Genomic DNA, 27,169 nt, shown 5'->3' on the forward strand with positions numbered 1-27,169 from the left:
ACAAAATTTTCTCTAGAACTTAAATTTTAACAAAATTTTCTATGGAAATAAAACTTTCTGTAGAAATGAAATTTTGACAAAATTTTGTATAGAAATAAAATGTTAACAAAAATTACTAAGAAATAAAATTTTAACAAAATTTTCTATAGAAATAAAATTTTGACAAAATTTTCTCTATAATTTAAATTTTAACTAAATTTTCTATAGAAATAAAATTTTCTATAGAAATCAAATTTTGACAAAATTTTCTATAGAAATCAAATTTTGAAAAAATTTTCTATAGAAATAAAATTTTGAGAAAATTTTCAATAGAAATAAAATTTTGTGAAGATTGTCTATAGAAATAAAATTTTGACAAAATTTTGTATAGAAGTAAAATTTTGACAAAATTTTCTATAGAAATAAAATTTTAACAAAAATTTCTATAGAAATAAAATTTTAACAAAATTGTCTCTAGAATTTAAATTTAAATAAAATTTTCTATAGAAATAAAATTTTGACAAAATTTTCTATAGAAATAAAATTTTCAATAGAAATGAAATTTTGACAAAATTTTCTATAGAAATCAAATTTTGTCAAAATTTTCTCTAGAATTGAAATTTTCACAAAATTTTCTATAGAAATCAAATTTTGACAATATTTTCTATAGAAATAAACTTTTGACAATATTTTTGTCTAGAATTGAAATTTTGACAAGATTTTCTATAGAAATAAAATTTTGACAAAATTTTCTATAGAAATAAAATTTTAACAAAATTTTCTATAGAAATAAAATTTTCTATAGAAATGAAATTTTGACAAAATTTTCTATAGAAATCAAATTTTGTCAAAATTTTCTCTAGAATTGAAATTTTCACAAAATTTTCTATAGAAATCAAATTTTGACAAAATTTTCTATAGAAATAAAATTTTAACAAAATTTTCTATAGAAATAAAATTTTAACAAAAATTTCTATAGAAATAAAATTAAAAAAAAAAAATTCTATAGAAATAAAATTTTGACAAAATTTTCTCTAGAATTTAAATTTTAACAAAATTTTCTCTAGAAATAAAATTTTGACAAAATTTTCTATAGAATTGAAATTTTGACAACATTTTCTATAAAAACAAAATTTTGACAAAATTTTCTATAGAAATAAAATTTTGACAAAATTTTCTATAAAAATAAAATTTTAACAAAATTTTTCCTAAATTTTCTATAGAAATGAAATTTTGACAAAATTTTCTATAGAAATAAAATTTTCTATAGAAATGAAGTTTTGACAAAATTTTCCATAGAAATCAAATTTTGTCAAAATTTTCTCTAGAATTGAAATTTTCACAAAATTTTCTATAGAAATCAAATTTTGACAAAATTTTCTATAGAAATAAAATTTTAACAAAATTTTCTATAGAAATAAAATTTTAACAAAAATTTCTATAGAAATAAAATTTAAAAAAAAAATCTATAGAAATAAAATGTTGACAAAATTTTCTCTAGAATTTAAATTTTAACAAAATTTTCTATAGAAATAAAATTTTGACAAAATTTTCTATAGAATTGAAATTTTGACAACATTTTCTATAAAAACAAAATTTTGACAAAATTTTCTATAGCAATAAAATTTTGACAAAATTTTCTATAAAAATAAAATTTTAACAAAATTTTTCCAAAATTTTCTATAGAAATGAAATTTTGACAAAATTTTCTATAGAAATAAAATTTTCTATAGAAATGAAATTTTGACAAAATTTTCTATAGAAATCGAATTTTGTCAAAATTTTCTCTAGAATTGCAATTTTCACAAAATTTTCTATAGAAATCAAATTTTGACAATATTTTCTATAGAAATAAACTTTTGACAAAATTTTTGTCTAGAATTGAAATTTTGACAAGATTTTCTATAGAAATAAAATTTTGACAAAATTTTCTATAGATATAAAATTTTCTAAAGAACTGAAATTTTGACAAAATTTTCTATAGAAATCAAATTTTGTCAAAATTTTCTCTAGAATTGAAATTTTGACAAAATATTCTATAGAAATAAAATTTTGGCAAAATTTCCTATAGAAATAAAATTTTGACAAAATTATCTATAGAAATGAAATTTTGACAAAATATTCTATAGAAATAAAATATTGACAAAATTTTCTCTAGAATTTAAATTTTGACAAAATTTTCTATGGTATTAAATTTTGTATAGTATATTTAAAAAACTCTTCAAATTTGTTGGTTGCTAGTAAAAAAAAATATTTAAATCTAAAGCAATTTTTAAACAATTTTGCGAATGTGCATTTATGATTTATCGCTCTATAAATATGTATGTATATACGGCTCAGGGTATAGTTATATATGAAATTAAATATTAGCCATCTAATGCCACAATTTTTTTGCCAGTTGATACAAATATTCATAGGCATTAGAGGGTTACAAGATTACCTGAGTTTATATAATATAAACACAAGTTGAATCTAAATTAAATCAAAGAGTCAATATTTACAAAAAAAAAATTAGAAAAAATACAATAAGATTAAAGTTATATTTTAATTAAAATTACACAAAAAAGCAGAGTTTAAAACTAAATTTAAAATTAAGTTTTAATATAATACGTTAAGATTTATATATAGATTAAATTTAAATTGAATCTATAAAATAATATAAACTAAAATATTGCAAAATAAATATAAAATTTTAAAAATATGTAACTACAAAAATATATTTTTTCCAATAACGTCCATGAATGGAGTAGTGAGATTCCAACTGTCCCCATCTACTATATAGTGAAGCCAAGGAAACAGGCTTTGAATTGACCCGTATATTTTTATTGCCTATTAATTAAAAAAAAATTATGAATGTATAACATAAATATGAAGTAATATAAAAATAAAATTTTTCAACTAGTAACGGCCATGAATGGATTAACGATATTCCAAATGTTTCTATCTACTATCTAGCAAAGTATTAAATGTTAATAGATTACGTTAAGATTTATATATAGATTAAACTTAAAATAAATCCATAAAATAATAAAAACTAAAATAAAATTCAAATTAAAAAAAAAAATAAATTAATTAATAAAAAAATTAAAAATAAATAGAAAAATATTTCTTTAAGATTTAAATGAGGCTAAAAATTAAATTTAAATTAAAATTGGCAGTAAAATGAAAATAAAAAAATACAAATAAATTTAAATGCTAAAAAAATATATTTTTGAATTTTGAGATTTTACTCTAAGCTTAAATTTTAAGTTATAATAACTAAAGTCTCGCAATCCAATTTACTTTCATTTAGACAAATAATTGCTTTTGCTTTTCAATGGAAGTGCAATTAACTAAAAATAAAAATACTAACGACTTAATCATACTTCAATCTCGAAAGCAATTGATAATGTCTTATTCTGTGGAGAAATAAAGTGCAAATTAAAAAAAATCGATCTTCCTCCAAAAGGCCGTAAACACCAAATACACAAGATGAGCAGATTGCGTGACTAAAATGATTAATGACTATTGCTTCATATCGCCTCCTCTCATATCTGCAAACTGCATTTCAAAAAGTGTGAAAAATCGCAAAAAACCCTGAATACATGAAGAAGAACAGAACAATGCTAAACCCCAGCAATATCCAGAACCATCTAAAGACACCAGCATCCAACAACGAAAGCTTCTTTTCACTCATTCTAGCTGAATGGGGTAAAGACTCCAATACCCTCCAATGGTACAGTTCATTTGTTTAAACAAAGCACCCATATCATTGCTGCTGCACTGCCGAATGTCCGTCCGTCTGTCTGTTTGTTTCTGTTTCCTTTCCTTTGGAGTCATTTGGAGGAGGAATGAAAATCAAATGCACCAATTGCACACAAATGCCAACTACTCAGGCTGTTGGCCTGATCGAAATACCAGTTGGGGATTTCCCAAGAGACTCCAAAAGAACGCCCACGCACCTCCAAATGCTACACACAGAGATGGGCTAAGGCAACAGATGTACAGTTTGAAGGTTTTGCAAAACGGACTGCAATTGGAAATGAAGTCATTGGGAGTATGGAGGGAATTTTTGCATTTTATTCTGAAGCAATGTTCAGAGTTAGATTCTGGTCTTTTGCTCCTTTTGGTCCCTAACAAAATAGCTGAGGTATAACTCAACCACTTCGTTCCTTTGTTGGTCTTGAATGCAGGGTAATCTCCTGCATGTGCTTTGGCAGGAGCTAACTTTTTCTGGAAACTTTTTTCCCTCTAAACACACCCAAATTTTTCTCATTTTTGTCCGCAATGTAACCGGATCTCAGATTCTTCAGGAAGGTCATTTCACTTGAATTCGAAATGGCTTTCCAAGTGAACAGAACATAACCAGAATTTCTCCACCTTAGAGCATAGAGAAAAGGAAAGGCAACAAAAACGCAGGAGAAGCATTGGGGTACTTTGGTGGATACACTCATATGTGAACGAATAGCTTTGGTTCTGGAGTGAGTGGAATGGCATGGAGTGTTTCATGTTATCATGACTTTAATATCAGCAAATGGGAGCAAACACATTCGACCACATTACGGCCATACTCATGCTCCTTCCCAAGACTGGCATGTGTGGCAATGGCTACAATGTTCTTTTATATGTTTTTGATAACACATTTTTGGATATCATTGTTGGACATTGTTGTTTGTGGCCAGATAATAGGGTGTTTTACTCCATGTCCACCAAAAAGGTGCTATTATTATTCCTAGCTCCAGACTTTCATTGGTTTGGGGAATGAGGAAAGCAACATGGTCATTGCCATTTTGCGACTGACCAATTTGGCTAGAAATGGGAAATGGGATTTTACTATGCTACAAGGATTTTACAATGCTCAAAAATTGTAGATTTGGCACAGGCAACTACTGCAATATGGCCAATACAAAGGAAATGTTATCGAACTGCTGACCTTAATATGTTCGAGAACAAGGTATTTGACATTTTGGTGAGACCATTATAAATGTAAAGGGGTTATGAATTTAGAATCATAATCGAAATGTTTTAAAATAGGAAATTTAAGGAGATGAAGGATGAGAAGGATTAGAAAGGTTAGGTGGAAACAAGGATAGTTTTCCAATAAGAGGTGTTATTTTGGTATTCAAAGAAAAATATGACTTTATTTAATTAGTGACAAGCATGAATATTTCGACGAGATTCCTACTGTATCTATCTACTATCTAGTGACACCAAGGAAAAAGCTCAACTGTTACTCTCGTCTATTTATTTCCAATAAATATAACAATTATATAAAATTTTAAATATAAAATTATTAAATTTTAACTTTATAATTTTTCTAATTAATGACCCACATGAATGGATTAACGAGATTCCTACTATCTCTATCTACTATCTAGCGAAGCCAAGGGAAAAGGCTAGGAATTGACTTTCGTTTATTTTTATTTCATAACAAATATAAAATTATGCAAATTAATATATATAAATATAATTTTTCTAATGAATAGATTAACACGATGCCTACTGCCCCCATCTACAATCTAATGAAACCAAGGTTCGGAATCAACATTCGAATATTTTTATTGCATAATAAATATATAAGACAATAAAAAGATATAAATAAAAAATTATATAAAAAATATAATTTTTTCCAATAACGTGCATTAATAGATTAGCGAGGTACCTACTGTACCTATCTACTATATATCGAAGTCAAGGGAGTGGGTTTGAAATTGACTCTTTTATATTTTTATTGCATATTGAATATAAAACTTATATAAAATATAAAATAATATAAAAATACATATTTTTTGTAATGGTTGGATTAACTAGATTCCTATTGTCCCCATCTACTATCTACAGAAGCCAAAGTAAATGGCTCGGAATTGACTTGTGTATGTTTATTTCATAATATAAATATAAAATTTTATAAACATTTAATTATAAAATTGTATAAAAATACAGTTTATCTAATAACGTGTAAGAGCAGATTAATGATATATTCGTACTGTCCCAATCTACTATTTATTGAAGTCATGGGAAAGGGTTTGGAAGTGACTGTCGTATATTTGTTTCGTAATTTTTTATAGAAAAAAAATTTGACAAAATTTTCTATTGGAATAAAATTTTGACAGAATTTTCTATAGAAAAAAAATTTTGTCAACATTTTCTATTGAAATAGAATTTTGTGAAAATTTTCTCTATAGAAATAACATGTTGCCAACATTTTCTTAAGAAATAAAATATTGACAAAATTTTGTATAGAAATAAAATTTTGTCAAAATCTTATTTTCAATGAAAAATGTTTGTCAAAATTTTATTTTCTATAGAAATAAATTTTTGACAAAATTTTCCAAAGAAATAAATTTTGACGAAATTTCTTATAGAAATAAAATTTTGACAAAATGTTCTACGGGAATAAAATGTTGACAAAATTTTCTGTAGAAATAAAATGTTGACAAACATTTTTAATTGAAATAAAATTTTGACAAAATTTTGTATAGAAACAAAATTTTGACAAAATTCTCTAAAGAAAAATTTTTTGGCAAAATTTTCTATAGAAATACAATTTTTGACAAAAACTTCTATAGAAATAAAATTTTGACAAAATGTTCTATGGGAACAAAATGTTGACAAAATTTTTTGTAGAAATAAAATTTTGACAAAATTTTTTATTGAAAATAAAATTTTGACAAAATTTTGTATAGAAATAATATCTTGACCAAATTCTCTAAAGAAATAAGTTTTTGATAAAATTTTCTATAGAAATAGATCTTTGACAAAATGTTCTATGGGAATAAAATGTTGACAAAATATTTTGTAGAAATAAAATTTCGACAAAATCTTTTATTGAAAATAAAATTTTGACAAAATTTTGTATAGAAATACAATTTTTGACAAAAATTTCTATAGAAATAAAATTTTGACAAAATGTTCTATGGGAATAAAATGTTGACAAAATTTTTTGTAGAAATAAAATTTTGACAAATTTTTTTATTGAAAATAAAATTTTGACAAAATTTTGTATAGAAATAATATTTTGACCAAATTCTCTAAAGAAATAAATTTTTGACAAAATTTTCTATAGAAATACAATTTTTGACAAACATTTCTATAGAAATAAAATTTTGACAAAATTTCTTATAGAAATAAAATTTTCACAAAATGTTCTATGGGAATAAAATGACAAAATTTCTTATAGAAATAAAATTTTGACAAAATGTTCTATGGAAATAAAATGTTGACAAAATTTTCTGTAGAAACAAAATTTCGACAAACATTTTTTATTGAAAATAACATTTTGACAACATTTTTTAAAGTGATAAAATTTTTACAAAATGTTCTATGGAAATTTTGACAAAAACATTTTTTTTTTTTTTTTGAAAATAAAATTTTTACAAAATTTTCTATAGAAATAGATCTTTGACAAAATGTTCTGTGGCAATAAAATTTTGACAAAATTTTTTGTAGAAATAAAATTTTGACAAAATTTTGTATAGAAATAATATTTTGACCAAATTCTCTAAAGAAATAAATTTTTGACAAAATTTTCTATAGAAATACAATTTTTGACAAAAATTTCTATAGAAATAAAATTTTGAAAAAATGTTCTATAGAAATAGAATTTTGACAAAATTTCTTATAGAAATAAAATTTTTACAAAATGTTCTATGGGAATAAAATGTTGACAAAAATTTTTTATCAAAAATAAAGTTTTGATAAATTTTTTTATCAAAAATAAAATTTTGACAAAATTTTCTAAAGAAACAAATTTTTGACAAAATTTTTTATAGAAATACAATTTTTGACAAAAATTTCTATAGAAATAAAATTTTGGCAAAATTTTCTAGGAAATAAAATTTTGACAAAATTTGTTATAGAAATAAAATTTTGACAAAATGTTCTATGGAAATAATGTGGTGACAAAATTTTCTGTAGAAATAAAATTTCGACAAACATTTTTTATTGAAAATAAAATTTTGAGAACATTTTTTATAGAAATAAAATTTTTACAAAATGTTCTATGGAAATTCAATGTTGACAAAATTTTCTGTAGAAATAAAATTTTGACAAAAATTTTTTTTTTTTTTTTGAAAATAAAATTTTGACAAAATTTTCTATAGAAATAGATTATTGACAAAATTTCTTATAGAATTTTGCAAAATTTTCGATACAAAAAAAAATATTGAAAAAATTTTCTATTCAAAAAAAAAAATATATTGACAAAATTTTCTATTGAAATAAAAGTTTGACAAAATTTTCTATTGAAATAAAATTTTGGCAAAATTTTCTATAGAAATAAAATTTTGCAAAATCTTTCTATAGAACAAAAATTTTGATAAAATTTTCCATAGAAATAAAATTTTGACAAAATTTTCTATATTTTAGTACTAGGCAACAAAATGCATTTTAAATTTTCTTAAAAATATATTTTTATTAATTGAAATGAAAAGGATAACATACTCAATTTCTCAGAATTTAAATTTAATCTACCTTACCAAAAAAGCAATTATCACACAAATGTCATTGGAATACAAATGAAATTATCTGTGGTGTCTCGTGAAATTGGCGTGACAACTATGTCTGCACTATAAAATCCAATTTCATTACTAACTCGAATCATTTCCTTATGACTTGAAGCAACAATTGAATTGGTGGGCACCGCATGAAATATCTGTCATAGCCACATAGCTATGTGGTCGTTTTGCACCTCCTCGGAAGCTCGAGGAATACAAGGCAGAAAAAAAGGAAAACCGCTGGGGAAAAAACATGCGCATTTGTCATCTCATACCCTCAGCCATTTGGCTGGTATACCATTTGTGGCAAGGCATCTGCCAAGTTCATAAAAAAATAACAATGTCGTCAAAAATCGCTCATTTTAAAATTGAATTTGTATGGTCTCCTGGTCATAAAACGTAGAACTAGGGGCCCCATTCAGTTTCGCAAATGGTAAATTGCTCTTCTGGGGGGGCTTTTAAATGGACATTTGTGTACATGGAATTATCCTAGTGAAAGATTTTGGTTAGAGAATATTTTTTGTGTCCTTTTGTGGAAGTGGAGACTACTAGTTTGTGTTTATTATTGTTTTAAGGTTAATGAAAACAAAAAAAAAAAAAACAAAAACATTTTCTGATACGATTGTCCTTGTTCGGCAATTCAAAAATTAATCCCTTAGGTGTAGGCAAAAGGTCACTTTAAATAAACTTGACCGAAGAAGGACTTTAGACTGCCGTAGTACAATATGATTAAGTGAAACATATGCATACATAAATTTTCTAATTATAATATATATCATATATCTCCCATGCTGGGAATAGTAACATTGATCGATTTTTTCTGCATATATCATAGAACACGCGACAAATAGCCATAGTGATATTGGGGTGTGCCTAAACGAAATGAATCTATTAATATTTCATTGAAATCTTATATAAAATAAACCAACAAATAGTCCATTGTTAAAATAAAGATAATTTAAACTTATTTTCATTGCAAACAAATTATTTGTTTGTAGTTAAATTTTATTATTTTGTGGGAAATGTTCAACATTTCATTTTTTCTATAACAGAGAGTCATTTCGTGAATTGCAGCTAAAAAGTGCATCAGTGCGTTAAATTTTCCTGGTTTTAACAATAATTTGAATTAAAAGAATAATACTCGCTTTAAAGTCATTTTATCATTTTGCCAAATTTAGAACACAAATCTATGATATTTGCGTCCTTACATTAAAGTCGTACGTCATACATTAAGGTAAAGAAAAACAATTCTGCTTTAAACCAATAATATTTAAATTACTTACATATTGAATATAAATAAAAAAAAAAACTTCAATAATAGGCTAAGATTTCTAAGGAGAATTTTACATAGTATTTACGAACAAAAAATTACATGTCAAGCATTCTGTAGGCCGACATGTAATGCAACATAGTTAAGCGGTACATTTTTTATTTTTTACTTTTATTGTTCAGAAGCAGAAAATGGACCACTTTTGTCAGAAATATGGTTTTCAAACGGCCCACAAAGCCATCACTACATGAAAGTGGCTCCGGATTGATATGCGGAGATTTCGGTGCCCATTTTACAGTGGAAATGAAGAACCTTCTCTCTTTTATAAAAATTTTATTTCTAGAGAAAATTTCGTCAAAATTTTATTTCTAAAGAAAATTTAGTCAAAATTTTATTTCCATAGAAAATTTTGTTAAGATTTTATTTCTAAAAAATTGTAACAAAATTTTCTATAGAAATGAAATTATTTATTTATTTATTTATTTACAATAAATAAATAAATAATTTTATTTCTATAGAAAATTTTGTACAATAAATATATAAATAAGTTTATTTCTATAGAAAATTTTGTCACAATTTTTTTTTCATAGAAAATTTTGTTAAGCTTTTATTTCCATAAAAAATTTTGTAAAGATTTTATTTCAAAAGAAAATTTTCAAAATTGTATTGCTGTAGAAAATTTTATCAAAATTTTATTTCTATAGAAAATTTTTTTCCATAGAAAATTTTGTAAAGATTTTATTTCTAAAGAAAATTTTCAAAATTTTATTTCTATAGAAAATTTTGTCAACATTTTATTTCTATAGAAAATTTTGTCAAAATTTTATTTCTATAGAAAATTTCGTCAACATTTTATTTCTATAGAAACTTTCGTTAAAGTTTTACTTCTTTAGAAAATTTTGTGAACATTTTATTTCTACAGAAAATTTTGTCAAAATTTTATATCTACAGAAAATTTTGCCAAATTTTATTTTTGTAGAAAATGTCGTCAAAGTTTTATTTCAATAGAAAATTTTGTCACAATTTTATTTCTATAGAAAATGTTGTTAAGTTTTTATTTCTATAAAAAATTTTGTAATAAAATTTTCCATTTCCATAGAAAATTTTGTTAAGATTTTATTTCTAAAGAAAATTTTGTTAAAATTTTATTGCTACAGAAGATTTTGTCAACTTTTTTTTCTATAGGAAATTTTATCCAAAATTTCGTCAAGCTGTTATTTCTATAAACATTTTTGTTAAAATTTTATTTTATATAACATTTTATCAAAAATTTTTTCCCACAAAAAATTTTGTCAAAATTTTATTTCTATAGAAGATTTTGTCAAAATTTTATTTCTGTATAAAATTTGTTAACATTTTATTTTTCTTGAAATTTTTGTCAAAATTTTGCCAAATTTTATTTCTGTAGAAAATTTCGTCAAAATTGTATTTCAATAGAAAATTTTGTCGCAATTTTATTTCCGTAGAAAAATTTTTAAAATTTTATTTTTCTTGAAATGTTTGTCAAAATTTGATTTCTGTAGAAAATTTTGAAAAATTTGTTTTCTATAGAAAATTTGTTAAAATTTTATTTTTCTTGAAATTTTGGTCAAAATTTTATTTCTATAGAAAATTTTGTCTAAATTTTATTTCTATAGAAAATTTTGTCTAAATTTTATTTCTTACGAAAATTTGGTTAAGATTTTATTTCTATAATAAATTGTGTCAAAATTTTATTTCTATAGAAAATTTTGCCATACTTTTATTTCTATAGAAAATTTTGTCAACATTTTATTGCAAATGAAAATTTTGTCAACATTTTTTTTTCTATAGAAAATTTAGTCAAAATTTTATTTCTATAGAAAATTTTGTCAAAATTTTATGTGTATCGAAAATTTCGTCAAACTTTTATTTGTATCGAAAATTTCGTCAATTTTTTTTTTCTATAGAAAATTTTTTCAAATTTTTTTCCTATATAAATTTTTATCAAAGTTTTATTTATAACGAAAATGTTATCAAAATTTAATTTCTCTGGAAAATTATGTCAAAATTTTTTCAAAATTTTATTTCTCTTGAAAATTTGGTCAAAAGTTTTGATTCTATGGAAAATTTTGTAAATTTTGTTTCTATAGAAAATTTTGTAAAAATTTTATTTCTCTACAATATTTTGTCAAAATTTAATTTTTATACTCTGCGCCACATTGTGGAACAGGGTATTATAAGTTAGTGCATATGTTTGCAACACCCAGAAGGAGACGAGATAGACACATGGTGTCTTTGGCAAAAATACTCAGGGTGGGCTCCTGAGTCGATATTGCCATGTCCGTCTGTCCGTGAACACATTTTTGTAATCAAAGTCTGGGTGCAGTTTTAGCCCAATCGACTTCAAATTTGTCACAAGTATGTGTTTTGGCTCGGAATAGAACCCTATTGATTTTGGAAGAAATCAGTTCAGATTTAGATATAGCTCACATATATATATTTCGCCCGATATGGACTTATATGGCCCCAGAAGCCAGAGTTTTACCCCAATTTGGTTGAAATTTTGCACAGGGAGTAGAATTAGCATTGTAGCTATGCGTGCCAAATTTGGTTGAAATCGGTTCAGATTTAGATATTGCTCCCATATATATGTTTTTCTGATTTCGACAAAAATTGTCAAAATACCAACATTTTCCTTGTAAAATCGCCACTGCTTAGTCGAAAAGTTGTAAAAATGACTCTAATTTTCCTAAACTTCTAATACATATATATCGAGCGATAAATCATAAACAAACATTTGAGAAGTTTCCTTAAAATTGCTTCAGATTTAAATGTTTCCCATATCTATACCCTTCACCACTACTGTGGTACAGGGTATAATAAGTTTGTGCATTTGTATGTAACGCCAAGAAATAATTGTCATAGAACCATCTTTTGGTATACCGATCGGCTTAGAATTAAATTCTGAGTCGATTTAGCGATGTCCGTCTGTCTGTCCGTCCGTCCGTCTGTCTATATATGTAATTTTGTGCACAAAGTGCAGGTCGCAGTTTAAGTCCGATCGTCCTCAAATTTGACATAACGACTTTTTTCGGGTAGAAGACAATCGCTATTGATTTTTGAAAAAATCGGTTCAGATTTAGCTATAGCTGGCATATATAGTTATCACCGATTTGATCATAATTCACGTATTTATGAACCGACGTTCTTCAAATTTTGTACATCTGAATGTTTTGTCAGTCCCGTAAAAACTGTCAAATATCAGCCAAATCGGTTCAGATTTATATATAGCTCCCATATATATCTTTCGTCCGATTTGGACTTATATGGCCCCAAAAGCGAGAGTTTTGCCCTGATTTGCTTCAAATTTTGCACAACGAGTGCGTTTAATAGTATTGTTAATTGTGCCAAATTTAATTGAAATCGGTTCAGATTTAGATATAGCTCCCCTATATATCTTTCGTCCGATTTTGACTTATATGGCTTAAAAAGCCAGAGTTTTGCCCTGATTTGATTAAAATTTTGTACAAGGAGTACGTTTAATAGTATCGTTAATTGTGCCAAATTTTGTTGAAATCGGTTCAGATTTAGATATAGCTCCCATATATATCTTTCGACCGATTTGGACTTATATGGCCCCAAAAGCCAGAGTTTTACCCTGATTTGCTTCAAATTTTGCACAACAAGTACGTTTAATAGTATCGGTTCCGATTTAGATATAGCTCCCATATATATCTTTCGTCCGATTTGGATTTGTATGGCCTCAAAAGCCAGAGTTTTGCCCTGAGTTGCTTGAAATTTTGCACAAGGAGTACGTTTTATAGTATCGTTAATTGTGTAACATTTAGTTGAAGTCGGTTCAGATTTAGATATAGCTCCCATATATATCATTCGCCCGATTTGGACTAATATGCCCACAGAGGCAAAAGTGCTAAGCTGATTTACGTGAAATTTTGCAGAGAGAGTAGAATTGAACTTAAAACTTTGCACAGGCAGTAGAATTAAGGTTCTGCATATGCGTGTTTATTTTGGTTGAAATCAGTTCAGATTTTGATATAGCTCCCATATATATCTTTCGCCCGATTTTCTGTCATATGACCGCAGAGGTCAAAGTTGTTATCCGATTTACGTGAAATTTTGCACAGGGAGTAGATTCAACATAGTAACTGTGCATGTGAAATTTGATTGCAATCGGTTCAGATTTCGATATAGATTCCATATATATGTTTTTCCTATTTAGGCAAAACTGGCCGAAATACCTACATTTTCCTTATCAAATCGCCACTGCTAAGTCGAAAACTTATCAAAATGACTCACATTTTCCTATTACTCTATTACACATCTATCTACCGATAAATCATAAATACACTTTTGCGAAGTTGCCTCAAAATTGGTTCATATTTAAATGTTTCCTATATTTTTTTATTAACATTGTGTTCCACCTCAGCGCATTAGCCGACTTAAATGTAAAATCTATAAGTATTTCAGAACTCTGTACAGATCTGCCCAGATATACAGAATATATGTGTATGGATTCATATAGCATCCAACACATTGGACGGATTGATATGGTATCGAAAATGTGGACTTACAAAGTGGTGAAGGATATAATATAGTCGGCCCCGCCCGACTTTAGACTTTTGTTTTACTAACATTGTGTTCTACCCTAGTGCATTAGCCGACTTACATTTTGAGTCTATAGATTTTGTAGAAGTCTACTAAATTCTGTCCAGATCGAGTGATATTTAAATGTATGTATTTGGGACAAACCTTTATATAGCCCCCAACACATTTGACGGATGTGATATGGTATCGAAAATTTAGATCTACAAAGTGGTGCAGGGTATAATATAGTCGGCCCCGCCCGACTTTAGACTTTCCTTACTTGTTTTAATTAACTTTTCTAAAAACCGCCAATTTTTCGTAATTTCTACCCTAATATTTCCACATATTTCTGATGACTCCATGTAGCGTGTGTCATTTATAATTCACTTAGATTTACCGATGACTTGATATTTCCAAAGTGTTTAAAAATTTAACAATGTCCTAAAGCCAATGAATATATTATGGACTTGGATGAATTTTAATGTCAACATCGAACTAAAGAGCATTTGGTGAATATAAATTAAAAAAAAAAAAAAAAAAAAAACAATTTACTAGACAAATTAAATGACAGGAATTTGACAGGGAAAAATCAGTCACATATGACTTGTGGTCAAGCGAAAGGATCTAAATTTACAATCTTGCATATGGACAAAATTTTTTGTCCAAATTCTTTAAAAAACAATATTAAATATATAGTGTTTTTTTAACAGAACCAACTCCATTTAACAAAATCTGTTTTTCATACAATTCTTGGAAGGAATCCTTGGAAATTAGTTTTTTTTTGGCTTCCCAGATTGATTTTCGAAAGCACTGACCTTTAATTGGATATTTTGCCAGTACCATCACCAAATATCGTTCAGCAAACAGCTACTACAGCTACATCCCATCGAATCATCTTCATTTTGCCAATTCAATGGCATATTTCCTGGAAAAATTGAAAAGCAAAATCTATGCTTATGCAAAATTTTGCAATTTTATTTACATGAAATTAAATGAATAAACAAATGGATGGATGGATGGATGGATGGATGGATAGACAGACAGACAGACAGACAGACAGACAGACAGACAGACAGACAGACAGACAGACAGTGCCAAGAGACAATTATTAACGGACGGACAGGTGAGTAGACTGATAAATTCCCTCGCAGACATTAATTTCCCCTATATATAGAGATGTCGTTGGATAATTTAGAAATTCCTACAAAAGGGGGGATTCCCCTATTACACTACACACAAAGAAAATTTCATTAAAATTGAGCCAACGAAAATTTTTCATTGATACAACGACACATATTCATTAAGACAATAAAAAATGTTCTTTAATAGTACGAAACGTTTCGTTGACTAACAGAAAATTCGTTATAATAACGAAAAATTTCGTTATATCAATGAATTTGTTTCATTGGCTCAATTTTAATGACACATTTCATTAATATAACGAAACTTTTTCTACCAGTGTATATTGGATGTGGAATGTCTATTAAGTGTAGTTTATATTCTCGTGGGATTGGTACGATGTTTACAATTCTCCACATGCAGTCTTAAGTCCTCTAGACTGTGATTTGACTAGCGAATTTTCAGATAGCCATCTTGGAACGTGACGAAATTCCTCTAAGAATTTCTGCGTACATTACTTGGGAATCGTAACGATCCATCAGACAATCGGTAGGAAAACGAAGACACGAACCATCGGACAACCACAATACATGCGAACCACAAACCATTGATTTATTCAAAGAACCGCATGACGACTATTTTCAACTACAACATGATTTTCATTGTCATTGTGTCATAGTGACACAGGTGGAGCTAATTCTCAATTGGTCCATGGGCTATTGTTGATATTTTCTAACCAAAGTGAGATTTGAAAAGGAAACCTGGGGAGACTTTGGAAATCGCAGAATCTTTTATCTTGGAGCTAAAGGGTGATACGGTCAAAATTTGGTCAATATAAACTTGACGTATTTCTTTCAATTTTGCATTTAAACAAGTATATACAGCACTAAGTTCGGCCGGGCCGAATCTTAAATACCCACCACCATGAACCAAATATTGGGGTTTCCTTTGAAATTTCAGGAGGGCTTGAGGACTTGAGGATATTCCCGAAGATAAATTTAAAGATTTCACCTATGAGGACTATATCAGATTCTGGATTTATAAGAACCATTTTTGTTTGAGTTTTAAAGGAATCATTAACATCTCTTGTAAGTGTGCAAGAAAATTATAAAATAAAGTCTTGATTTGAAATCTTAAATCTGTAGAAGTAAAATCTGGAAATTTTACATTGAGTTTCAAGCAATTTTCATGATCAGTGCGCCTTCTACACCCTCAAGAAGTGAAGTCGGTCTATATGGAGGCATTACCATATGGATCCATAAAAACTTAATCCGATACACGTTTTTGTGAGCCTAAAATACCAGAATATTTACAATTTCAGGCAAATCAGATAAAAACTACGGTTTCTAGAAACCCAAGAAGTTAAAACGGGAGATCGTTCTTATGGGGGCTATACTAAAATATGGACCGATACTCACCGTTTTCGGCACACCTCTTTATGACCCGAAAATACCTCTAGATTTCCAATTTCAGGCAAATAGGATAAAAACTTCGGATTCTAGAAGCCCAAGAAATAAAATCTTGAAACCGGTCTATATGGGGGCTATACCAAAATATCGATCGATACTCACCATTTTCGGCAAACCTCTTTATGGTCCTAAAATACCTCTAAATTTCCAATTTCAGACAAATTGGATAAAAACTACGGTTTCTATAAGCCCAAGACTCCAAATCGGTAGGTCGTTTTATATGGGGACCATACAAAAACATGGACCGATACTCACAATTTTTGGCACACGTATTTGTAGTCCTACAATACCTCTAGATTTCCAATTTCAGGTAAATTGAATAAAAACTTCGGTTTCTATAAGCCCAAGAAGTAAAATCGGGAGATCGGTCTATATGGGGGCTATACCAAAATATGGATCGATACTCACAATTTTTGGCACACGCATTTGTGGTCCTACAATACCTCTAGATTTCCAATTTCAGGTAAATTGAATAAAAACTTCGGTTCTATAAGACCAAGAAGTAAAATCGGGAGATCGGTCTATATGGGGGCTATACCAAAACATGGACCGATAATCACCATTTTTGGCACACCTCTTTATGGTCATAAAATACCACTAGGTTTGAAATTTCAGGCAAATTGGATAAAAACTACGATTTCTATAAGCCCAAGACCCCAAATCGGGAGGTCGGTTTATATGGGGACTATATCAAAACCTGGACCGATATAGCCCATCTTCGAACTTGACTTGCCTGCAGACAAAAGACGAGTTTGTGCAAAATTTCAGTACGATTGCTTCATTATTGAAGACTGTAGCGTGATTACAACAGACAGACAGACAGACAGACGGACATCGTTATATCGTCTTAGAATTTCTCCCTGATCAAGAATATATATACATTATATAGTCGGAAATCGATATTTCGATGTGTTACAAACGGAATGACAAACGTATTATACACCCGTCACCATTCTATGGTGGTGGGTATAAAAACCTGAACACCCCTCATTTTGAAGGTGTGTGTGTAGAATGTTGCTCCTATTTTGATTTTGGAATTCACTCTTCAGTTGTCAAAATGCCGTCCAAGCAAGAAGAGCAGCGTATCAAAATTTTGCTCGCGCATCGCGAAAATCCGAGCTACTCGCACGCAAAGACGACAAAGAGAGTTGCCGATAGTTTCAAGCGAAACCCTAACCTCTCTCTCCGAGATGTCGCAAATATGCTGGGTGTATCGTCTACAACCGTGCATCGAGCCAAAAAACAAGCCGGACTATCGACTTACAAGAAGGTAGTGACTCCAAATCGCAATGATAAACAAAATACGACGGCCAAAGCGCGATCCCGGAGGCTGTACACGACGATGCTGACGAAGATTGACTGCGTGGTAATGGACGACGAAACCTACGTCAAAGCCGTATGCCGCCAACAACGTGCAGGTGGTTCCCAAGGACAAGAACCCTCCCAACACGCCAGAGCTCCACCCAATTGAGAAATACTGGGCTATTGCCAAGCGGAACCTAAAGAAGACCAAAAAAACTGTTAAGGACGAGCAGCAGTTCAAGGCAAACTGGCTTTCTGCGGCGAAGAAGGTGGACAAGGTGGCTGTATAAAATCTGATGGCAGGTGTCAAGCGTGAGGCCCGGCAATGCGGATTTGGAAAAGCGAAAGCCTAACTGAATATTTTTCCTGAATTTTATACTAATTGAACTTGAAAAAGAAATTTAATTTGATTTTTTAAATAAACGATTTCACCGATTTACACGCGTTTTCCCTTGACCAAATTTTGACCGTATCACCCTTTAATGCTGGTGACCTTTCTGAGGGTTTCAAAGCTTCTCTAAGTGCTAATGTGGAACGCCGTTCGGACTCGGCTATGAAAAGGAGGTCTCTTGTCATTGAGCCTAACATGGAATCGGGCAGCACTCAGTGATTGAATACTCTAATAGTCTAAGTGAGCCTGATACATCGGGCTGCCACCTAATCTAACCTAACCTCACCATCTTCACATTATCAACTAAGTCGTCGACCATCCACGAAGCGAATTCTTCATCAACTACCAATCACCGACGAATGCACAAATTACAGATCGTACAAAAATCGACAAAGTTCTTATTAATCGCCGTTTAGTTGATGATTGATAAGAATTATGGGCAATGTGCGAGATAAACCGACCGATACCATTTAACTGCTGAAGACCTCATAATCTCAGGATCAACTATCTATCAATCAACGAAGATAGCGAGATTTTTGGTTCAAGAAATGAAGATTTAATCAACGAGCTGAGGTTGGCATTATCCACCGATCATGCGTAAGGTAACCATCAAATAGGAGAACTCGCCATCTTTACATTACCAATGAGACCGTCAACCATCTACGAACCGAATTCGTCATCAACTGCCAATATCCGACGAATTCACCAATTACCTATTGCATACAAAGCGATCATCAACTAAACGAAGTTCCTATCAATCGCCGGTTATTTGCACGCAGAGAAGGAATATGATCACCTCAAACATGTTTTAAGAGCAAAATGTTATTTTTGTATGGTGACCATGTAACATGTTTGTCACTAAAATGTTATTTTCTCGTCAAATATAACCTGCTTGCCGAAATCAGATACATGATTTCCGAGAAAATAACATGGTTGCGAAAACCATGTTACATGGTCACCACCCAAAAATAACATTTTGCTCTCAAAACATGTTTGAGGTGATCATATTCCTTCTCTGCGTGTGGGAACCGAATTCCTTCCGAGCTATCGATCAGCATTAACTCATTTCAAAAACGATTTCTATTCGAAAGCCATCTCCGATTAGATTCTTACCCAATTTAGGAGAGACTTTCCAAGTTTATATGACAAAACCCTGATGAGGGAGATAAACAATTGTGGTCCTATTCCGAAAGGTTTAGGGAGTTCCTACAACGATATTTGCCTTAGCTTACAGTATAACCAAAATCTTTTGATCTTCAACAGGGAATCAAATGTCTTATAGACATAGGTTAGGTTAGGTAATGTATCAGGCTCACTTAGACCATTGTGATACCACAGTGGTGAACTTCTCTCTTATCACTGAGTGCTGCCCGATTCCATGTTAAGCTCAATGACAAGGGACCTCCTTTTTATGGCCGAGTCCGAACGGCGTTCCACATTGCAGTGAAACCACTTAGAGAAGCTTTGAAACCCTCAGAAATGTCACCAGCATTACTGAGGTGGGATAATCCACCGCTGAAATACTTTTTGGTGTTTGGTCGTAGCAGGAATCGAACCCACGACCTTGTGTATGCAAGGCGGGCATGCTAACCATTCCACCACGGTGGCTCCCCTTATAGACATAAGACAGATATCATTCATTGGCAGATATATATTTTGGCTCTTCCAAAACTTCATATGAGTCCGAAAAATGATTGGGCAAATTGGATAGCAAGCAAGTTGAAATTCCTAAAATCCCCCAACAAAACTGTCAACCCTAGTTGAGCTTTCGGAGCCCCTGAGTAATTCAAATAAGAATCTTTTGGCTTTACATACAAAAGTCATTGTGATGAATGTATGTTGCATGCCACTTCACAATGTAATGCAATTGAGTTGGTGAAAAAAGGCGTTGGTGGTTGGTGGGATTGAATTTTGTTTATGTCGCGTGATTTCCTTTTACTTGCTGCTATTTCTGTAATAGCTCATCCATACCACACCTCTAAGCATAGACTACGATGATGATGACGATGACGATATGGAAGACCCACCAGGAAACCAAAGAAATTTTAAAGGGGTATGAAGACACAAAACACCAAAGTGCCATAATGTCAAATGGCCTATTTGGAATATCAAATATGAGTTGATGGATCTATCTATCTATCGGGGCTTCGTGTTGCAATCTATGTTGGATTATGCCACAATTGCATATTGAAATTTACCTAATCACAGTCAGGAAGGACGGATGGACGGACATCCAGACTTTGGTAATTCAGACAACAAGGTAGACAGATTGGCAGCAGCGTTGTCGGCGTCGGATGTAAATGCGACAAATTACAATATAAAATGAACACAAATATTAAATTGAGTTTTTATTCATAGATGGATACTTGGTGTGAGGGATCAGTGTAAAAATTTGGTAAACTGGATAATTCAAAGCAATGGTAATCCAAAAACAAGGAACATAGGTTAGGTGGCAGCCCGACGTATCAGGCTCACTTAGACTATTCAGTCCATTGTGATACCACATTGGTGAACTTCTCTCTTATCACTGAGTGCTGCCCGATTCCATGTTGAGCTCAATGACAACACGCAAAAAAATAATTCTTTCCTCCCAAACGAAATTTTAGACAAACAAAGTTCGTTTCTCATTTGCTTTTCGCTGTAAGGAAGTGTATTTGGAAGAAAAGTATATACTTTTTGTGATAAACGTTTATTCTTTTCCAGGATGTAAAAACAATTTCATAAAAACTAACTCAAAAAAATTTTTTTCTGGCTAATTGCATTTTCCCTCACATCTTTCTCACTTCCACGAAGATTTTTAGTTCTGAGCACCTTTTTCTGTAATACAAACAATGTAGAAGAAATTATACGATCTTATAAATTTTTAAAATTTTTTTACCTTTCGCCTGGACGGAGAATCGAACCGCGGACCATGCACTTTGTAAGCCAACACACTAACCACTGAGCTATGTACCTGTTATGGTCATCAATAGATAAATATCCATATAAGTTATATTTATATAGCATAGCTTGCGGCGCCCACGAACCGAATAAACAAAGTTTATTTAACAGAAACAAACATTTAGTTTGGCACCGTGGAGCAGTGGTTGCTACGTCTGACTCTCATGCCAAGGGTCGTGGGTTCGATCCCTGCTTCGACCAAAGTTTTTTTTTTTTTTACATACATTCTACATATGTTCGGAAGATTCCGAAAAAAATGTTCAACATTACATTGTACTATATTAAATTTTGAACTGTAAAATGTGTTTTATTAAAGACCAAAAGTCAGAAAAGAACAGTGTTTGATATAAACGAAATGGACTCTGTTGTTGTTTCAAAAATAACTTTTTTTATTGAAAAAATAAAAACTTTGTAACAAACGAATTTTTTTGGTGATAAAAGTTTAAAATTTTCGAAGCAATTCAAAAAACTCTAACAAAAGAAAAACGTTTTCGGTACACGTTTTCCAAACGTTTTTTTTTCTTTGCGTGAAGGGACCTCCTTTTTATAGCCGAGTCCGAACGGCGTTCCACATTACAGTGAAACCACTTAGAGAAGCTTTGAAACCCTCAGAAATGTCACCGGCATTACTGAGGTGGGATAATCCAGCGCTGAAAAACTTTTTGGTGTTCGGTCGAAGCAGGAATCGAACCCACGACCTTTTGTATGCAAGTCGGGCATGCTAACCATTGCACCACGGTGGCTCCCAAAACAAGGAACATGTCGGGGAGTAAGGCTCTAATCGATAGGATTTTAAGCGGATTATAAGAACATCGCTGTTTTAGGTACTCGATCGAATAAGATCAACCGCTTATGTCCACGCGCATGCATTCACTCTTTCCTCTTGTCAAAATTTTATTTCTTATAAAATTTTGTCAAAATTTTATTTCTATAGGAAATATTCTTTTCTATTGGAAATTTTGACAAAATTTCATTTCTATTCGATTTTTTTTCAAAATTTCATATCTATAGAAAATCTTGAGAAAATTTTATTTCTATAGAAAATTTTGTAATTTTTTTTCTATAGAAAATTTTCTCAAAATGTTATTTCGGATTTTATTTCTATAGTAAATTTTATATCTACAAGAAATTTTGTCAAAATTTAATTTCTATAGAAAATTTCGTCAAAATTTTATTTCTATAGAAAATTTTGACAAAATTTTAGTTCTATAGAGAATCTTCTCAAAATTTTATGCCTATTGAAAATTTTGCCAAATTTCATATCTTTACAGAAATTTTGTCAAATTTTTATTTCTATTGGAAATTTTGTCAAAATTTTATTTCTGTATAAAATTTTGTCCAAAAATTTATTTCTATAGACAATTTTGTCAAAAATTTATTTCTATAGAAAATTTTGTCAAAATTTTCTTTCAAAATCAAAAAAATTAAATTTTGATTTCTATTGAAAATTTTCCCAACATCTTATTTCTATAGGAAATTTTCTCAAAAATTATTTTCTATAGGAAATTTTCTCAAAATTTTATTTCTATAGAAAATTTTGTCAACATTTTATTTCGATAGAAAATTTTGTAATTTTTTTTTTCTATAGAAAATTTTCTCAAAATTTTATTTCAGATTTTATTTCTATGGAAAATTTTATCAAAATTTTATTTCTATAATAAATTTAATTTCTATAGAAAATTTTGTCAAAACTTCATTCTATTAGAAATTTTGTCAAAAATTTTATATCTACACGAAATTTTGTCAAAATTTTATATCTATAAGAAATTTTGTCAAAATTTAATTTCTATAGAAAATTTAGTCAAAATTTTAGTTCTATAGAGAATCTTCTCAAAATTTTATGCCTATTGAAAATTTTGCCAAATTTCATTTCCAAAAAGAAATTTTGTCAAATTTTTATTTCTATTGGAAATTTTGTCAAAATTTTATTTCTGTATAAAATTTTGTCAAAAATTTATTTCTATAGAAAATTTTGTCAAAATTTTATATCTACAAAAATTTTTGTCAAAATTTTAGTTCTATAGAAAATTTTGTCAAAATTTCATTCTATAAGAAATTTTGTCAAAAATTTTATATCTACAAGAAATTTTATCAAAATTTTATATCTATAAGAAATTTTGTCAAAATTTAATTTCTATAGAAATTTTGTCAAAATTTTATATCTACAAAAATTTTTGTCAAAATTTTATTTCTATAGAAAATTTTGTCAAAATTTTAGTTCTATGGAGAATCTTCTCAAAATTTTATGCCTATTGGAAATTTTGCCAAATTTCATTTCTATTGGAAATTTTGTCAAAACTTTATTTCAGTATAAAATTTTGTCAATAATTTATTTCTATAGAGAATTTTATCAAAATTTTATATCTACAAGAAATTTTGTCAAAATTTAATTTCTATAGAAAATTTCGTCAAAATTTTATTTATTATTGTCAAAATTTTAGTTCTATAGAGAATCTTCTCAAAATTTTATGCCTATTGAAAAATTTTCCAAATTTCATTTCTATAAAGAAATTTTGTCAAATTTTTATTTCTATTGGAAATTTTGTTAAAATTTTATTTCTATAGGAAATTTTGTCAAAATTTTATTTCTGTATAAAATTTTGTCAAAAATTTATTTCTATAGGAAATTTTGTCAAAATTTTATTTCTGTATAAAATTTTGTCAAAAATTTATTTCAAAATCAAAAAAATTAAATTTTGATTTCTATTGAAAATTTTCCCAAAATCTTATTTCTATAGGAAATTTTCTCAAAATTTTATTTCTGTATAAAATTTTGTCAAAAATTTATTTCAAAATCAAAAAAATTAAATTTTGATTTCTATTGAAAATTTTCCCAAAATCTTATTTCTATAGGAAATTTTCTCAAAATTTATTTTCTATAGGAAATTTTCTCAAAATTTTATTTCTATAGAAAATTTTGTCAACATTTTATTTCGATAGAATATTTTGTAATTTTTTTTTCTATAGAAAATTTTCTCAAAATTTTATTTCAGATTTTATTTCTATGGAAAATTTTATCAAAATTTTATTTCTATAATAAATTTAATTTCTATAGAAAATTTTGTAAAAATTTCATTCTATAAGAAATTTTGTCAACCATTTTATATCTAAAAAATTTTGTCAAAATTTAATTTCTATAGAAAATTTCGTCAACATTTTATTGCTATAGAAAATGTTGTCAATATTTTAGTTCTATAGAGAATCTTCTCAACATTTTATGCCTATTGAAAATTTTGCCAAATTTCATTTCTCTAAAGAAATTTTGTCAAATTTTTATTTCTGTATAAAATTTTGTCAAAAATTTATTTCAAAATCAAAAAATGAAATTTTGGTTTCTATAGAAAATTTTCTCAAAATCTTATTTCTATAGGAAATTTTCTCAAAATTTATTTTCTATAGGAAGTTTTCTCAATATTTTATTTCAATATAAAATTTTCTCGAAATTTTATTTCAGATTTTATTTCTATGGAAAATTTTATCAAAATTTTATTTCTATAGTAAATTTAATTTCTATAGAAAATTTTGTCAAAATTTCATTCTGTAAGAAATTTTGTCAAAATTTTATATCTACAAGAAATTTTGTCACAATTTTATATCTATAAGACATTTTGTCAAAATTTAATTTCTATAGAAAATTTCGTCAATTTTTTTTCTATAGAAAATTTTGTCAAAATTTTAGTTCTATAGAGAATCTTCTCAAAATTTTATGCCTGTTGAAAATTTTGCCAAATTTCATTTCTATAAAGAAATTTTCTCAAAATCTTGTTTCTATAGGAAATTTTCTCAAAATTTATTTTCTATAGGAAATTTTCTCAAAATTTTATTTCTATAGAAAATTTTGTCAACATTTTATTTCTATCGAAAATTTTGTCAACATTTTATTTCTATAGAAAATTTTGTAATTTTTTTTCTATAGAAAATTTTCTCAAAATTTTATTTCAGATTTTATTTCTATGGAAAATTTTATCAAAATTTTATTTCTATACTAAATTTAATTTCTATAGAAAATTTGGCAAAATTTCATTCTATAAGAAATTTTGTCAAAATTTTATATATACAAGAAATTTTGTCAAAATTTTATATCTACAAAAAATTTTGTCAAAATTTTATTTCTATAGAAAATTTTGTCAAAATTTTAGTTCTATAGAAAATTTTGTCAACATTTTAGTTCTATAGAGAATCTTCTCAAAATTTTATGCCTATTGGAAATTTTGCCAAATTTCATTTCTATTGGAAATTTTGTCAAAATTTTATTTCTGTATAAAATTTTGTCAAAATTTTATTTCTGTATAAAATTTTGTCAATAATTTATTTCTATAGAAAATTTTGTCAAAATTTTCTTTCAAAATCAAAAAATGAAATTTTGATTTCTATGAAAATTTTCTCAAAATCTTATTTCTATAGGAAATTTTCTCAAAATTTATTTTCTATAGGAAAATTTCTCAAAATTTTATTTCTATAGAAAATTTTGTCAACATTTTATTTCTGTAGAAAATTTTGTCAAAATCTTATTTATATAAAAAATTTTCGCAAAATTTTATTTCTATAGAAAATGTTGTCATAATTTTGTCACAATTTGTCACAGGTTTAGTATTTGAGTATTGGAGATTTGGACAAAATTTAATTTCTACAGGAAATTTCTTTAAAACTTTATTTCTATAGAAAATTTTATCAAAATTTTATTTCTATGGAAAATTTCTCAAAATTTTATTTCTATAGAAAATTTTCTCAAAATTTTATTTCTGTAGAAAATTTTGTTAAAATGTTATTTCTCTAGAAAATTTTCTCAAAATTTTATTTCTATAGAAAATTTTGTCAAAATTAAATTTCTATGGAAAATGTTGTCAAAATTTTAGTTCTACAGAAAATTTAAGTACGTCTTAGTTGGAGAGGAATGCTTCGCAAAATCTACTAAAACATCAAGAATCCAATATACGAACTAGTAAAAAATCTACCATTTTTGGTATATATGCGTAGCACAAATGGGTCGTTTGCCTAGCATCCTTTGGGAGTATACCTACCTAATTGACGATATTCTATCGTCATATCAGGAAGAAGTCGTCCGATTTACTTGCCGTTTTATAGAACGTCCTCGGTCGTTGTCCGGGATAGAACCCATGATTTTTCGAATAGTAGGTCATTCTAATTATATACCAAGATGGGCACCACTATACACAAACCAATATTACCATGTTATATCAACCCCTGCCTAAGAACACTACCCTCGTTTTGCCCATAATTCAAGCCAACTGTTTTGGTTCTTCAATTTACTTTGCTTACCCCCAGAGTAGACATCCAATGATTTCTGAAAACCAATTTCCTAACTAAATGCTCCTAAACATTCAACGCCTCGTTGTCACCTCGGTTGAAACAACGCCTCCTCCGCCATGCACACAAAACCACACCAATTGTTATGTCTAACACCCATGGCAGTGATGACAACCTAAGGACACTAACTCATTGATGGGGGAGAGGATGGAGATTCAATTTCGATAGAAGTAATTCCATTACTTTTTTGTCTACTTCCCACTTTAGGCCATAGAGGAGAGAACGAGGTGAGCCCCAACCAATAGAACGACCCAGCACCGACCGAACGACAAATGGAATATAATGACAATTTGTGTGTTTGCTTTCGCATAGGTTCGTTGTGACGATGACG

Source organism: Haematobia irritans, chromosome 2 (assembly GCF_050003625.1).
Source record: "Haematobia irritans isolate KBUSLIRL chromosome 2, ASM5000362v1, whole genome shotgun sequence".
Taxonomy (NCBI): domain Eukaryota; kingdom Metazoa; phylum Arthropoda; class Insecta; order Diptera; family Muscidae; genus Haematobia; species Haematobia irritans.